At 34.7% G+C, this 12655-nt stretch overlaps 1 pseudogene; it reads left to right on the top strand.

The window, feature by feature from the left end:
* Positions 1 to 7620: 7620 nt before the first annotated feature.
* On the top strand, positions 7621 to 10913 carry LOC140884428 (E3 ubiquitin-protein ligase PRT1-like; annotated as a pseudogene).
* Positions 10914 to 12655: the final 1742 nt, after the last annotated feature.

Raw genomic sequence — 12655 nt, 5'->3', positions numbered from 1 at the left:
CAACCGTGTCAAAATGGAAAGAATATCTCGGCCTCCACTCAAGACACTGACCGACTAATCAATAGGGAATAATTGATTGTAATCTCCTCCCTTAATTGAATTATTGTCTACTGCATGTAAAATATATTTAAATAGGACTCTTTCTTCTCACGTTGAAATCAAGTCAGAAATAAATCAAAAGCAATTACTCAGTTTCTTCAATTTTCTTTAAATAGTAATATGGAGTTTTCAATCTCGAATAAATCTCGAATAAAAAAGTAGAAGAAAATTTGTATTTATAAAAAAACAAAAAAAATCAATGCAATCCAACCCCAGATTCACAACGATAAGCCAATAATTAGGATTCCAAATCAATAATTTTGCTTGTGAAACAAATTCGTGAAAGCCAATAATTAGGATTCCAAATCAATAATTAGGTTCGTTTATAAATGAACCGAGCTTGAACATTCAAAAGCTCGGCTCGGCTCGTTTACATCCCTATTTCCAAGCATATGAAGATGTAACAAAATCAATTCAGTTTGAATAAATTCATAGCAACCATTTTCAAGTATATGAAGATGTAACAAAATCAGAATAAATTTATAGCAACCATTTCCAAAATATATGAAGATGTAACAAACTCAATTCAGTTGGAATAAATTCATTGCCTGGCCTGCCAAAAAAATATAAGCACCTTCTGGACTTCATTGAATAATTAGATTGATATACAAGGGTTTCAAAACTTCCAATCTCCAACAGGGGAAAGTCTATGCTGGCCTTTGGGCTGTGCCCCAATCCATTTAATTTTTGACACGTGGCATAAATTTTTAAAACTCAATAATGGTGAAAATCGTGTTTTTTTTAAAATTACAAAACTGAGTTGCTTGACCAGGGTTAACTTTGGTTAGAGAAAAATTTAGGATTTCTGCTTTCTTCGCGCTAAACTCTGATCTCTCATCTCTCCCGCCCCACTTTAAAAAAAAATTTGGTTCTTGCTCTTGGCTAACACACCCATCGTCTCTCGTCATCCCTCCCATCGCCGTCCGATCCTCCATCCGCATCCTCGGATCATTCAATTTTTCAAAACTCTCCGCATAGCTTGGGAAGAAGAATTCCATATTTCAAAACTCTTGGCATCTCTAGGAAAGAAGAATTCTAGATTTCTATTGAGCGCTCAATCCACAGTCATCCGTGAACTCCAGAATTTGTTGGTCATAAAAACACAATTAGTGTGGAGTTTTTCTTTCTCTCTGTCTTGATTTTCAAAATGTTTCTTGTTTTGTGATTGTTCTGTGATTTTGTAACTCATCGTGGTATATATGTATTGTGATTTGAGCCTTGCTTCTTATGAGACTCGGACGCTACAACCAAAACCCAAAACGATTTGGGGGCATAATTTTTTTTAAATATATAGTGCTCAGTTGCGCATCAATAATGCGCGTTCGCGCATAGCTCATTCGCTGTTGAGCACAATGATGCGCGTTTGCGCATGAGCATGCGCTGTTGGGCATCATCAGCGCATGAGCTATGCGCAAACGCGCAACATTGATGCCCAACAGCGCATACTCATGCGCTAACGCGCATCATTGTGCTCAACAGCGCATGAGCTATGCGCAACACTCATTGTGCAGAAATCCTAAAAATAATATAAATTAATATTATCCAACCTTAAGTATTGATCGATTCTTTTGAAGAAAGTGGTGATTAAGATATGAGGAAGGCACCTTGATTTTGTTCTACACGTTGTTATTTCTAAATTTTTTATAACCTTGTATTGACACATAGCTTTGATTCATTATTATTTTTATTTACATTTGAAAATTTTGTTTAATTATAGGCTTGATGGTAGACAACAACGAAGAGTTTGAAGTTGCAAATCTGACTCCTGAAAATGTCAAGGTATCATCTACCAACTCTATTGCAGATGAATTGGAGAGTAAACTACTTGTTGGAGAAATAGTGAGAAGTGTTAAAGATGCTTATTTATTTTATTGCAATTATGCACATGCTAAAGGGTTTAGTGTTAAGAAAGGTGATCAACGTTATTTTCCTAGTACAACTGAATTGCAAGCTAAAGATTTTGAGTGTTCATGTGAAGGCAGTAAAGATGAAAAACGCTCTAATAAAAAAGTTCCTGTTTACTTGAAGCCAACTAGTAGAAGTAAATGTAAAGCTAAACTCAGAATAACCAGGCAAAAAGGGGGAGAGTGGAAGGTTGGTAGGTTTGTTGTTGATCATAATCATGCCATGGTTGCTGTTGATCAAAGGCATCTGCTGAGATCATCACGTAATATTTCTCATGCTCAAAAATTCACTTTAGAAGCAATGGTAAATGTGGGGATATCTGTGGCTAATGTTGTCTCATATATGGAAAATGAATCCCAAGGTCCACAGAATTTAAATTTTCTCCGAAAGGATGTATATAATCACCTTAGTCGTATGAAAAAGCATACAAAAGTTGAGAATGGGGATGCTTCTGCGCTACTTCATCATTTCATAAATAAGGCAAATAAAGAGTCAAATTTTTTTTGGAACGTGCAGTTAGATGATGATGATAGGGTTGATTTTTGGAACTTCTTCCTTAGGGATTCGAGATGTCAAGTTGATTTTGAGTATTTCGGTGATGTTTTATCAATTGACACCACATATCGAACCAATCGTTACAACTTGATCTGTGCTCCTTTTGTTGGGATTAATCATCATAAGCAAAGTGTGATGTTTGGCTTGGCATTCATGTCTGATGAAACTGAGAGTTCATTTGAATGGTTGTTCAAAACTTTTCTTGATTCTATGAAAAGGAAGCAGCCTGAAATAATTTTCACAGACCAATGTCAAGCTATGATGAATGCAATTGAAACAATATTTCCATATTCTCACCATCGGTTATGTCAATGACACATCAATCAAAATGCTCCGTCACACTTTGGGAGTTTGAATGGTGATTCGAGATTTAAAAGATTGTGGAATAAATGCATGAGTCATTGCGAATCGGAGGAAGAATTTGAATCTACCTGGAGGATTATGAATGAAGAATACAATCTTAGTGGCCATAAGTGGTTGAATAATATGTATGCTTTGAGATACAAATGGGCTATTGTATTTAGCAGTCATAGGTTCAGTGCTGGTCTTTTAGCAACTTCTAGAAGTGAGGGGACAAATGCAGTGTTGAAGAGAGTGGGTAACAGTGCCATGTCATTGTATGATTTTGTGCAGAATTACGAGAAAATCCAGAAAAGTTGGCGTGAGAGAGAAAAAGTCGAGGATACGCGCTGCCATCACATGAAAGCTCCAACTATGCTAAAAAATAATCCATTGCTGAATTCTGCGGCAGATGTTTATACACTCACCATGTACAAGCTTTTTGAACTAGAATTTATTAATTCTTTGAATATGCGGTTGATTGAGATGCCCTCCGATTTGAGTGAAGTTTCTCTCGGGTTTAAAGTAAAATCTCATGATGAGAGTTCAAGGGTAAGACACGTGTTATTCAACAAGCAAACGTTTGAAGTAAAATGCAGTTGTCAAAAATTTGATTCAATGGGAATACTCTGCAAGCACATTTTGATGATTTTCAATTTTATGAATGTGAATTTTCTACCAAAACAATACTTGAAAAAGAGGTGGATGAAAAATGCAAAAAACAGAGTTGATGAATTTTTTCTGGATGAAAGTCGAAGTGGAAGCGGCAGTGGCTGTGGTTGTGAGTCTGAGACTGTTTTTGTGAACCAAATCATGAGATCAACATATGCTCTGAGCATGAGATGTAAATTTAATGAAAATTCCAGAAATATGTTGACAGAAATTCTAGATGGTGCGAGGGAACAAATAGATCGTTTGTTTGAAAATCTGAAGTTGGAAGATCCGAAAGTTTGTGGCGACGAATTTGTTGAAGAAAATATCATGTTAGATGACATACTTGTGCTTAATCCTCCCCGAGTGAAGTCAAGAGGAATCACAAATAAAAACATACAACGTCATTGGGATGTTAAAAATAAGAAAAGGAAAGGAAAGGAAAAAGGTGATCGATCAAGTAAGTTAAGTTGTAAATTGATCTTTCTTATGTGTTTAGTTCTTTTATGTTTAAATTATTATTTTGTATGATATAGATGCAAGGGGAACCAAAGGCAAAGGTCAAAGTTCACAACCCTCTCAAATTACAAAGTGCCAACGACGTCAAAATTCTGTTGTCCCTTCAACAGAAATCAATATTAATCATCCATTTGATTTTGCATCATTTGGATCTCAAATTCAAGTCAACCAACCATATCATTGGGTTATTTCTAACTGTTTCCTTTAAGTTCTACATTTCGATCATTCTCTCATCATCTAACATTTTTTTGTGTATTTCAAACGCAGGGAAGTCACACGAACTTAAATTTACATAGTCAAATGAATTTCTTCCCATTTCAGTTTGAGAATCTTCATTCACTCCAAGTAAGAGAAATTGTTAAAAATAATTTTAAAATTGTATTACAAATTTGTCTCACTTTCTTTGAAATACTTTTTAGGGACATGACGATGGTAACCATAATAGCTCGATATAAGAGATGTGCAATGTCTCAGCTTTTCCAGGTAAATTTTTTTTTATCTTTTCTTTTGTGTTAGTCTAAAATAATAAAGACGAGGTGGTGTAAAGCTTCATTAGTTCTGTATGTTTAAAACATGAGATTTAAATAAATTATGTGACTTTTGATATTTGTTTTTGTTGATAGAGATTTGTTAAAATTAATCTGCTTAGTTAATTGTGTTTTTAGGATAAGAGATTTGAAATAAATTGTGTGACTTTGTTTCCTATTGTTTGCTGTGTTGGTCATTTATTAATTGCAAGAGTTTTTTTATTTACTTTTTGAAATAGGTAGTTTATGAATTCTGGGTTTTTTGTGGAGATAATAGAGATGCTGGCAGCTGGTACAAGAGAATGGAAATGCTGGAAGTATTTTTGGAATCAAATCATGATTTAGACAGTAGGTCATGTGTTTGTAACTGGCCTTGATGCAAACTCCAATTCTTGTTCTGGAATCCAAGTGCTTGTTCTGGAATTCAAAATTTCAAATGTATGTTTTGATCGCTGTCTTGTAAGGATTTGAAATCAAGTTTTCTTGGCAATGCTTTGTGACTTGAAACTAAGTTGTGCAACAATTTATGTTCTGAAATCATATGACTTATAAAGCCACTTGGGTACTTCTTGTTATTTTTTTTGTGGCTTCTGTTATTATGTATTTGTCAAGGTTGTGTTTTAGATGATATTCACTACTGAAAAATATCAAATCTGTTATCCTGATGATTAGTTACGAGTCCGCTCGAAAAGTTTGCGAGGAAAAAAAATGGCCCATAGAGGAATCATCCGTGGGTGAAATGAAGTATTGAAATCAGTCATCAAAGAGACACCACTATCCTTGTTACTCCCGCTCACCAGTTGTTTGCATCATTTTGATTGGAATTTGAGTGAATTAAGGAGTGAGACACCACCATCCTTACATTATTGTGTATCAGTCACTATCCTTATATTATTTTATCAGTCACCAAAGAGACACCACTACCCTTTGTATCATTTTGTATCAATCATAATTACCCGAATTAATTTCCAGATTCTTCAAATCAACATTAGCATATTCTTAAATAAAAACATCCATAGATAAAATAAACAACCATCACCATGTCATATATAGACCACCTCATCATCGAGTCAATACAAATTTACAAGCGTCTAAAATGTTTGAACAAATACCAAATATGAACAAAGAAGAAATACGATTCATCTTCTTAACCATCACGATTCAACTTTATATCCTGAACCAATTTTTTTAGCTTATCAATTTCCTTCTGAACACGCATCGCATGATTCCGGTTCTCAATTTCTAAAGCAAACAATCCTAGTTGCAATTGATCGAGTTTTTCGTTTTGAGTAGAATTCCTTTGTGAGCTTTGGCTAGAAGTAGTGCTCGAACTTGCTTCATTGCTAGTTTGGAAAGAAGCCCCCCGATGTTTCTCCTTGTATGCCTCAAAAGCTCTTACGGCTTCCTCACGACTATAATATGACTGATGTAAAGCCACTTCAAATCCGATGACTTGATCATATGCTTCGGCCCAAGTCCCATAGATACCAGGCTTCCGTCCTACAAAAATGACGTACGTTTTTCCCTACGTAACAATTAAAAAATTTCATTCTTGTATAATGCCAAGACAAAAATAATAAAACAAAATTTAACTTTAAATTTAATGACTCACAATTTGATCACATGAAAGAATAACAAGACTATATCTGCTTTAATATTCTCAAGTGAAGATCTTCTGTAATTTGCTACATGAAACCAAATATAGTCTATTAAAATCTAAATTACAAAACAAATTGTAAGTCACTGAAAAAAATAGAATTCTATACAAAAAAAAAAAGCAACAATTAACCAGAACTACATGAAAAAGTATTAAATAATCCATATCCAACTCTACCATTATATACAAATGAAAACATTAAATCATGACATATTTAGTACATGATTTAGTACAAGATGTTAACTATACTGAAGAAATTCTAAAACAAGTAAACTAAAAAGGGAAGGACACACCATGTAACTAGATACAAGTATATTGAATGGAATGCACACACCTCTATGATTATTGATACCAATAATAAAACAGTAGAAGCCTTATTGTACATGCTTTCATAAACTAAAAATCAAGAAATATAATAAAACATGAAGTTCTCAAAGGTTAAGGTCTAAAAAATTGACAAGTTCCAGATTAAAAATATCAGGGCAGGATTAAGTTAAGAGGAGGTTTGTTCCAACCAAAATTTTCAACTTACAATTAAGCGAGAACGAAAACAAATTACTACAATTACGACATCCAAGCCCTCAGCAGTTCGTTCGAAACCAAGTGTGAGAGAGGCAGTGGTTTTTTCAACGGCTAATTGAAGATTAAGAGAACAATCCTGTATAATAAGAGGATAAAACAAGCCTTAAACACTAACTTCTTGGAAAATTAACTAGAACTTAATAAAAAAACAAGTGAAAAAATCAGTTGACGCCCACCAAAAATATCTGAATGTATACAATCTGCAAATGAAGAATACCGTTAAAAAAATTGCATCTCTGGCATGAGTTGAACTGTAAAAAAGGGGATAAACAATCTTCAAACACTAATTAATTCGAAAAATTATTAAAAAATCAGTTGGCCTCCCAAATAAAATCTTCATCGAACAATACGGTAAATACTATGTAAGAAGCTTTTTTGCGCAATCTGAGAGAATATGGTTAGAAAAATACCGACTAAAAATGGAGCCCTTGAAATCGATCCACACCTTGCGATCTGCACATGGAGAATAGGGTAAAAAACTCTTCCATCTTAAATAAAAAACACCCGTGAGATCATTTACTTCATAGTCGTCATTTTTGAACGAAAAAATTGGAAAAGAATGGTGGATAAATTTGAGAGAAAGAGAGATGAATTGATTAAGCGAGTCTCAGATCTAATTTCCGTATAACCATAGCCATGGTTAACCATGGTCAAGGTGGATGAGTTTTTTAATATAAAAAATTCAAACATTTTATTTAAAGTCCAAAATACACACCATTTGCATTAGAAATGAATTTAAAAAAACAATCACACGTGTAGTTCATTGGCTGGCTCAGGGTAGTAACCTTGAGCCAGCATAGACTTTCCCCTCCAACAGATACCCTGTCTTCACATAATATTGACCTTTATCACCCCATCTCCAAAATCGTAAAGCTTCCGACTCCTGAGTACTCAAAGGGATATTGAGAATGTATTCTGCTTCAAAAGTTGGGAATTGATTTTTGAAAGCTTCTTCATTCCAGGTTCTATCTTGTGAATTAACTTTCTTCCGTAATCTTTCTGTCTTCTGGATTCACCTCTCTGTAACGCAGGGCTGATATGGAATTCTAGGAAAAATCTAAAGAAATGGAGGATGAATCCGATGATGATGGATCGGAGCTGATTCACGAAGCATTTATTTGCTGTGTTTGCCGGTAATTTCGATTGCATTTCATTGTTTGTTTTTTCCTGCATTCGTTTGGCAATTTGTTTGCACGAAGCGCCAGTTTGTTTTTCTCGTCATACGGCGGTGTCGTGTCAATTTGAGGTTAATTTTGGTTTGCCATTTATCTGAATTTGAGAGGAAAAAGGTCCAAAATTGATGCGCAATATGCGTGTTCTTGGAAGACGGTTGTTTGTGTTTCTATGCTTTTAGTAATGCACGGATGTACTTTTTCATGGCACGGAATCAGGAGAGAACTACGATGGTTTTTTTTTGTTGGCTTTGTTTGTCGATTTGCGTTTTTTTTTATTTTTTATTTTTGCTATAAGTTGATTTCCAGATTTTTTGCTTGTCGGGGTGGTTTGAACTTATTTCCAGTTTGTGCTTTATAGTTGTTACTGCTATGAATGGGTAGAAACCAGCTTGGTGAAGGAGAAGCTAAGAAGTGATTCCTAGAAGCTCTCCCAAACACTACCTAAGTCATCATGTAGTCTTTGAAGTTTCCAAACATGGTCAAATTGCTTTTGTAGTGCATGTTCGTGCCTTCCGCCTGTATGATCCCCTGTTTTCTTTACAAATATCTCAAGTGTGTTTTGGAAATTAAACTTTTTTTTTTAATGTTCTTCTGCAGAGATGTTCTATACAAGCCTGTTGTATTAGGTAAACTTTTGTTCCATGATACATATACACAACCCCCTGGTATATTAGCTTGTGACTAATTCTTTCCTCGCATATGTCACAGCTTGTGGTCATATCTCCTGTTTCTGGTGTATTCCTAAGTCCATGAGTGGTCTGCACAAGTCCCGTTGTCCGATATGTAGGAACCGGTATTATCATTTTCCTTCAATTTGTCAGACTCTTCATTTGATGATCTTGAAAATGTATCCTGTTGCCTATGAGAAAAGAGGAAACCAAATTTTAGGTCAGCTTTACCGTATTATAGTTCTTTACTTCTTTTGTTACTTGGTTGATGATAATTGATGCAAGCTCAGCCAGTGGTTTAAGCAATTTGATGATTTTTCATGCTGCAGAAGATGAGAAATTGATGGGCTATTTCTCGCCGCAACTCATTGTTTCTGCAGACAAAGTACAACCGGAAGACCCGGTCATTCTGTCCCCTGATTCTTTACAACATGCTTATCTCGAGCTGATTCATCACTCAATCCGTGTTCTATAGGCAAAGAGGAGATTCTGGGGAGGATGGAGCTGGTTGGACCTGATCCAGTTCATCTGGAGACTGACATCCCAAACCTACAAGCTCACAAAGAAGATACTTTGACAACTAATGCTATCAGTGTCAAAGTTAAAAATATGAATCCTAGAAATAGTAATCTTAGAACTTGGAAGCCAGTTTCGGCCGATGAAGTATTGTGTGGCTCCTGTAAGCGTGTGCTCTTCCGACCTGCAGTTCTTAATTGTCGTCACGGTATGATTGTTGACACCATTCATCCTGATCTTTTATGGGAAAAATAAAAAAAACTTTATGTTCAACCTTAGAATTGATATGGTTCCTCTAAAGGCTAAACCACATCACCTGTAATGTTTTCAGTATTTTGTAAATGCTGCATTATCCCGCCAACAAATGAGATGCTCATGTGTGAAGTTTGTCAACATCCACATCCGAATGACATTCCAAAAGTATGCTTGGAGTTTGATCATTTTCTGGAGGAACAATTCCCTAAAGAATATGGGTTGCGGAAAGGTATACAGATGAAAGAAGAGCAATTTCCTTGCGAAACTCCAAGCGCTTGTATGATTTCATTGCTTTTTTTATTTAGTACTTTTGATTGTGTTCCTGGGGTATCTTATGGTAGAAATGTTTTGTTTAATTTGCACTTTACTTTTGCATGTGTTCGATTAACATACTGTATGCATTTAAAAAAAAATCAATAGAATGAAAGTGGATAAATAATCATTAGTAACAGAATTTTCCTATTTCTATGGAAGACTATTTAGGGGAAAGATTCCGGTTTATATTTTTGCTTCACAAGCAAGTTGGACAAAAAATTCTGAAATCTTCTTTTCTTACTGCCATTGAAAAGTATTTCATTGTTTGTGGACATACTGTACCATCCTGTTGCCATTGCTGCGCATCTAAGTACCAATATTTTTGATATGAACATGTGGTTTTCAGGCTCATGGGAAGCTGACAAAAACAAAGTCCATTTTCCGTTTTCATCAGGAGAGGATCATTTGCCATTGTGGGATGCTAGCTCAAATGTCCATATTGGGCTTGGTTGTGATGCTTGCGGGGTATGTTGATTTGCTAACTCAATTCAGTTAAAAAATTTTCCTGTTCGAGTAATTGCACTTTGTTAATTTGTGAATCTTTTTCTTCAGTTAGTTAGATTTTTTTAATTATATTTTCCATTAACCTGCTAAAAATTGTACTAGCAGTAAGGTAGGATCTAACAAAACCACCAATCAACAGCGGTTAAGGCAGACCCCAATCTAAAAATATATTCAAAGCTGAAACTGAGGTACGTAGAGGAGGATAGGGTCTAACTTCTAAGATGGTAAAAATCTTGTCGAACCAAGAGAAGCCATTAAGGAGAGATACAATCAGAAAACAAAGGAGCCAAGGTGATTGAGAGCTTTCACCTTGAGCCCTTTTCTTACTTTTTGACTATAAAACGCTACAAGATTTATGATTCATCGAGTCTTCTTTTCTTTCTCAAAATAAGCTCCATTAGCACTCTTTCTATTGTCATGTTATTCAGACTTGTATGTATTCTATCATCCTCCAAAACTGTACCTGAATGCAGATGTATCCAATAATCGGTGATAGATACAAATGCAAGGACTGGAAATAGGCTACGACCTCTGTAATCCAAAAATTTTATGAAAATAGCTCATAAAGATTTAATTGTTTTCTTAATTTTAGAAATGTATTTATCAAAGTAGATTTTTTTAAATCAAAATTAGTTTCTAAGAAAATCCAAAAATTTTATGTTGAATTTGTTAAATAAAAATTTTATTGTATTTTTAAAAATATTTATTCAACATATTTTTCTCATAAATTTATTTTTATAAAAAATTAAAAAATAAATCTAATATTATTGGAATCAAAATAATAATAAAACTTATCAAAAAAATTCAAATTATTAAAAAATCATTTAATTTTATACGCATTGAACATGATTATTATTAATTTCAAATCATATTATTTATTTAAAATAATGTTAAAAATGAATAGATTTAATTTTTTTAGTAGTTTATATATATACATATTCATATTATTTTATTAAAAATTACATTTTAAAAAACATAAAATTTAAGTGGAATATGTTACGTTATTTTTTTTTAAAAATATTATCTTTTGATATACAAATTGATTTGATATACAAATTGATTGATAACGACAAAATTCGACATGTGTTCAAATTTATTTCGTATAATAGGGAATATAGTATGTTTGCGTCGTAGAAGAATTGACGTCATCAACGGAAACAACAATGATGATATTCCCGACATTGGTATTTATAATATAATATAATATAAAAGGAAAAGTATGTAGCGTAGACAAATTCAAATGTCTTAGTTTTGAATCTCGAATACAAATAATAACTAAAAAGGGTATTTTTTTTTTTAAAAAATAGATAATAAATAATACGATCCAATCCAATCTAATCTAATCTAATCCAAGATTCAAAATCAGTCGTGAAAATGACGCCAAATAAAATATAATAAAAAATAGATAATAAATAATACGATCCAATCCAATCTAATCCAAGATTCAAAATCAGTCGTGAAAATGACGCCAAATAAAATATAATAACTTATATTGTCGATCGAGAAACAAAACAAACAAATTTGTGAAAAAAAAAGAAGAAAGAATGGGTCGTCCTGCTTGGCTTCCCCCATTGAACTCGCACGCCGACTATTCCATTAACATAGGAATTCATCAGTTCGACTCATCTGAATGTCTGCCGCCGTCAACCCAACCTCGCAACCTCAAATCAATCCACATATTCTTCTATGTTGACTTGAAATTCTTCGATTTCAACAACCCAAATCGATGTCCAATCGATGGTCTTGCGCTATGCCATGGAATCAGTATTCAAAATTTTTCACCGCAGCCCTCGCAAGCCACGGTCAGAAACTGGGTGGTCAGAATTCTTCAGAACAGGCGGGTTGTGCCGTTTCGAGTAGACAAAGTTCACTGTTACAGAGAGACCGATCAACTGGAACCGATGCTCGACGAATCTCGCGACGACCAGTTGCATACTGAGGAGGACTTGGCCTGCTGTATGGCCGATTTCTTGATTCGGGCCATGAACAAATACAGCCAGGCAGGCGGGGAGCAACTGGAGATATCTCTGCTGATGGAAAAGTTGGTCACGATACCCAATCAGGAGTTCGAGGCGTGGATGAGTTGGTTCCAGGAACAGAAGAGACTGAATCCTAATGATTTTCAAAATGAATACATGGCCGCCATCCGTGTTCCGCGCACTCTACATGAACTGTGGTATGAGGCCTCGTTGAGGAATTGCAAATCAGCCACCGACTCCTGCATTGAATCACTTGAAAAGTTGGCCTTGGAGGAGGAATGTGCTGATTCCCTCGGAATCTCCTGCGCCATATGTATAGAAGATCTGGACCAGGTAGAGGAGGTGACCAAGCTGCCATGCTTGCACTTATTTCACAGAGAGTGCATTGTCCAGTGGTTGAAGAGGAGCC

The sequence above is a fragment of the Henckelia pumila genome, chromosome 2 (genome assembly GCF_033568475.1).
Source record: "Henckelia pumila isolate YLH828 chromosome 2, ASM3356847v2, whole genome shotgun sequence".
Taxonomy (NCBI): Eukaryota; Viridiplantae; Streptophyta; class Magnoliopsida; order Lamiales; family Gesneriaceae; genus Henckelia; species Henckelia pumila.
The sequence above is the reverse complement of the archived record's forward strand: the minus strand, read 5'-3'. Positions and strand labels throughout refer to the sequence as shown.